Raw genomic sequence first — 5,958 nt, 5'->3', positions numbered from 1 at the left:
GTTCAAACTTTCAATCATAATACATTTTTTAACCTATTATAATTTTAAGTTTACTTTATAGTTAATAAAAACGTTAAAATTTAAAAATATTTACGAGTGTAATGATTCGATAAAACCCCAATTAAAAATACTAATAGTATGAATAATAATAATTAATGTCTTTATTGACAAAAAAATCAATTTTTCTTTACAACAAAATCTTATATCAGTAGGGCGAGATTCAGTTTGTATACCATTGCACTAGCGGCATAAAACTGATGTTCTATATAACCTCGCCAAGATACGATAGACAGATTATATTTAAATAAAGAAATAGGCATTTTTTTAATGATTTATAGAAATATTACAATTTATAAATAAAATTTATAAATTATAGAAATTTTTAAATTACTATTCAGCTACCAACTGCTCATAAATTAATCTCTTTAACTTAACACTAGACAAATTTCTAATATCGTAGGACACACTGTCGGAACTATTGTCAGTTCTTCTATTAGGTGCGGCCCCCTGCGAATGAAATATACTCTTGGGGTATTCATAGAACCGATACTCAGAGAGTAGTAGGGATACCTGTTGTGAAACAAAAATTGACACCTGGCAGTAGGTATAAAATGCACACCCACGAAAATGGAGTTAAATAATTTGTATTTAGGGTCGCTGACTGCGGATCGCCAGAGCACGATTGGAGCCAGCGCTGGATATGATAGCATGCGGGACGTCGGTGGCAGGGTGCTGAGAACGCAATCCCTGTCATTCAATTAGTTCCAGCCCAACAACAAAAATAACCAGAATCGAGACAAACAACACCAAGAGCTCCACTCGCTGAGCTGGTGCGCTGGAACATTAACCCACGCTCACTCAAACGGGACGACCGAGGCAGCACATGAAGTGCTGCCTCGTGCCTGAAGTGTGCCTGAAGTGCTGAAGGACTGCTCCATGCGTCTGTGAATGAAAATATTTTTCGTTTATATTACAAGATGACAAAACCAGGTCAAGAAACGATCGGCTATTGACAAAATATCTATACCGAATTTTGTAGGGAGTACTCCGAAATTCAAGTAACTGAACAACGAGTTGCAGATCAATACTGGGTAATTATAAGAAACAATCTTATCTTAGAGATTAGACGCAATACAGTTTCATAACTGTTTGTACCAGGTCCAAACCATATTCTGGCATTTTCATGAAAATATTTTTATTATAAATATATTACTTAGAAAAAGTTAAAACAATAATACAGTATCATGTGGTAAATACCAAAGTGTTTTTCCATGAGGATAACGCGCTGATCCATAAATAATTTTAAAGGTTGCTGTTTCTGTGGCTGTACATAAATGGTCTAATAACGCACCTATGATTGCACCAGTCAAAATTCATGAATTGGATTTTCAATTATTGCCATATTCACACTATTTTCGAGGTTTAAATCCAGAAATTCCAGCTCTCAAAAATGTGTATGAATTGAAAAAATAACTCAGCGGTGAAAGAATTTGCTTTCGGTTCGAAATAATGGCAACTGTAAATAACTATTACAAAGACTTATATTGATTAATCCAGAATACGGGCATTGATACTTTCTATATCGTTAAAATAAGTGTGCTAAACGAGCAAAAGTCAATTGAAAAACTTGAGTTCTCTTACTTAGGCCACTCTGAGATAGCGCGTTATTAGCATGGTGCTTTGGTCCCTTAGATGAAATTTTGATACAAATAATTTTAGCCATCACCCGTATCATGATATCATTTTTTTACATATGACTGATTTAATAAAAATTGGAAATAATCATTAAAACTTATAGAAATTTTTTTTACAGCAATAATCTTCTGTATTTTTTTGCCTCCAATATTAACAATCAAGCGCTGCACAGCACTTTATATGTTAAGCGTCTGATGCTTTTGATTTTCCCATTTCTTTTTTAATCGTACTTTAAAATTTTCGGCCGTAATATTTGCTGTCTACAATTTGTTAATCTTTGTTAAATACACTCTGGGGCCAAAATTAACCAGCCACCTTAAAAATGGGAAATGATGTCTTATATCTCCTAAACCTGTTGTCCGATTTAAGTGATTTTTTTAATACGTTATAGCCTTATATCTTGACAATATCGTTATTATAGTATGGTTGCTAAACAGATGAATTATCATTGTATACCGGGTGTACGAATTAAACTGTTTTTTTTTTCTTAAAGTTTGCATCAACCTGTGGAATATTTTAGCATTTATAAAATATTGAAATTAAAAACATATCTATAGCCTCATGTTTTCTCAACATTTTGTTTTTTAATTCATTCGCTTATGTTGGATAATACAAAAGTTAGGTAGTTTAACAACTAGCGATGTTTTTCATTAATACATACTAACGATCACCAGCAAAATTAACCCCACCAGCTTTATTATTGTTGTGTTTACATTACCCGTGACAGGTTTGTTTCCTAAATTTGTGTCATCGAAGGATTTTTGACATATAGTCGTTGTACGACATTGTTGCAAAATCTGTTTCCGTGTTAATACCAAGTCTTTAACAATTTGTAATTAAAATTAAATTTATAAATAAAATTAACAATTAAAATTGTAATTCTATGTCATTGTGAGCCAATTTTGTTTAAGTTGAAATTTTAGTGCTTATTTATTGATTGTGTTTTTAAAAATGCCACTCGTTTAAACTGATGCTGCTAGGGCAGTGGCTTTAGTTGATGCTGGTTACAGTCAACGTCATATCGCTGGTATACTCGATGTACCCAGAACTACGGTACAAAATGCCATCAGACGATTTCGGGAGACAGGATCGTACAACCGCAGGTCAGGTCAAGGCCGAAAACGATGCACTTCAGTTTGAGATGACCGCTTCATTGTCACTTAAATATTGAGAAATTGCTTTTGCACCGCTCCTGAAGCTCGTAGGTCTTCTTGAGGTGAGAAAACGTTATTGTAAGTAGACAAACGATTAGAAGAAGACTGACAGAAATAAACTTAAGGGCTTTTCGTTCCAGCTCGCGTACCACAACTGCTCCCACAACACCCGTAGGGCTAGACCTCATTTTGTGCGAGAATATGCTAACTGGACTATGGCGGAATGGAAGAATATACTGTTCTCAGATGAGAGCAGAATAGCCCTAAAATATCCAGATCTGCGCCAACGTGTCTATAGGCGTCAAAATAAAAGATTTGCTGCAGGCGTTATAACCATAACAGTGGCTTACCGAGGAGGGTCAATAATGATTTGGGGAGGTATTTCTTACGAAGCGCGAACTGATCTTGTTGTGTTCGGTAGGGGCAGTATGAATGCTTAAGTATACATGCAAGTGTAGTTCGCCAAGACCATGTAATGCCTTTTGCACCATTCATTGGTAATAACTTCAGACTAATGCATGACAATGCACGTTGTCATACAGCAAGATCTACCCGTGAGTACCTTAATGAGGTCAGGATTCAAGTTCTACCATGGCCAGCACACAGTCCGGATCTTAACCTAATTGAGCATATCTGGGACAAACCTCAACAGACGGGTAAGAGCAAGAGTACTAGCCCCTGCATCCTTGAAGAGCTGAAGACAGCTGCGGTAGATAAGTGGCACAATATCTCCCAATCTCATATCCAGGATATCATGAATGGATTGCCAAACCGACTCCAAGAAGTCCTAAGGGCTAGAGGCGGCAACACCTATTATTGATACCCAATTTTTTTTTTAATTAGATTTTGATTTCCAAAATATTGTTAATTTGAATTTTCTTTGAAGATCTTATTTCATTGGATTTTTACCATATTCAAAATATATATTATTTTCTCTTGCTGCGGAGATAAAAATTGATAAAAAAACATGTCTAGTTGTTAAAGCACCTAACTTTTGTATTATCCAAGATAAGCAAATCAATTAAAAAAACAAAATGTTGAAAAAGCATGAGGCTATAGTTAGGATTTAATTTCAGTATTCTACAAATGCTAGAACATTCCACAGGGTGATGTAAACTTTATTTAACAAACATAGCTTGATTCGTACACCCGGTTATACAATGAAAAATTTACTTGTTTAGCAACAATAGTAATATAAAGATATTGTCAAGGAATAATGCTATATTATATTAAAAAAATCACTTAAATCGGACAACAGGTTTAGGCGTTATAAGAAATCAAAAATTACCCATTTTTAAGGTGGCCGGTTAATTTTGGCCCAGAGTGTACTATGTTAATATGGGATTAAGCCACAATTCATTATAATAAAAATTATATTTTTAACTTCCGATTGACGTTTTGATTGTTACTACCGGAAATCGTTTTCATAAAAAAATTATTTTAAAAAGGTGTTATATCCAAAAGGTTGTTTAGCGGTTGTTTTTTTTAAACTGACTGGTGACTTTCTTTGGCCTCGGTCTTGTAGGCAAATGGTTACGTTTTTGTTGAGAAATTCCAATGTCCTTGACATTTTCCATAATAAACATAATATTTAATTTAGACAAACCACAAGAAAACAGGTTCAGAACCCTGTTAATCTTTATCCTCACTATATCACTAGTCCATCAAAAACTCTATTAGCTTACGAAGTCTGAGGTATATATTCCATTTACAAAATTTGTTTTTATCCAATTTTCAGTTCCAATTTCTAAATTGTGATTTTTATTTTAAAACCTTAAAAAGTTAAAAACCAAAAACCTTTAAGTAGGTATAGAACTTTTGAAATGGAATAAAACAAAGATGATTTTATAAATTGACATGACATTTGCTTTATTCGAAAGATAGTCTTTTGGTCTTATAATTTAATTTTAAATCGTTATGCGGTTACCAAATGTTTTCTTCAATAAGTAAATTGTGGCACGAGCTGTGTGATATGTTGCGCCGTCTTATTGAAATGACATCTCCTGCATGTAATGGTTGTTCAATTGGGAAATAAACAAGGCAGTAATCATGCCTCTATAGAGGTTACCATTGACTTTACCGTTCTGCCAGCATCGTTTTTGTACAGTCCAATAATTTCACCAGACCAAACAGTCAATTTTTCGAATATAATAGTTCTCAGCATACATTTGAGGATTATCTTAACTACAAATAGGGCAGTTTTGTTTGTTGACGTAGTCATTTAACCAAAAGTGAGCTTCATCACTAAACAAAAATTCGCTTAAGAAAATCGGAATAAACGGCAATCTCATTCCCACTCACCAAATCGATTAATCTACGCCTTGCTAGTTGATGATGTACCTTCAATTCTTGCGTGATTAAATAAGTTGGATTTTATAAGCACTTAAAGCAGGATCGTTCCGCAAAATCTGTCATACAGTGGATGGACCCGTATCCAACTGCTGTACACGATGGCAGATAGATTGATTAGAGTCTTCCTGTATGCTATGCTCTACAGCAGCAACAACTTCTGCTGTACGCACTGTACGACGTGTCTGTTGATGCATGTCATCATTTAGAGTAAACGTGGTGCAAAAACGTTCCATGGTTAATCAAACTACTTGCTCTGATAAGCTGTTATATTCACCACAAAATGGAGGTAGTGCGCGATACGTATTTCGAACCGAACCACAATTTTCAAATTAAATTTGTACAATTTTAAAGCGTTGTTCGGGAGCCAAGTCCATTCACGCTGAAATGCCATACCGAACTTAACATAAATCACTTGACAGCTGTCAAAGTGGCCCACAGTTAAAACAGTGTTATCAACTTACATTTCTATACCTATAAAAAAACACCATTTATCATCAATCATGACTCGCATGTAGTGAACGACATTGCTCTAATTGACGATAGGTATATAGATTGTTCAAACTAATGTATACAAATAACTGTAACATTATTTAATAGTTTATCTAATTGTATTTAAAAATATTTAAAAAAAATATATTCAACATCTATTGTTACCGTTAGTAATTTATTGGCGCAGAAAAATGTTATAGATTTATAGTGCTAACAGTGGCGATTATTTAGTAATGAATCGGATAATTCCGTTAAGTTTATTTTAATT

The sequence above is a fragment of the Diabrotica undecimpunctata genome, unplaced genomic scaffold (assembly GCF_040954645.1).
Source record: "Diabrotica undecimpunctata isolate CICGRU unplaced genomic scaffold, icDiaUnde3 ctg00001496.1, whole genome shotgun sequence".
In the NCBI taxonomy this organism is placed as follows: Eukaryota; Metazoa; Arthropoda; class Insecta; order Coleoptera; family Chrysomelidae; genus Diabrotica; species Diabrotica undecimpunctata.
This window is presented reverse-complemented; position numbering follows the sequence as displayed.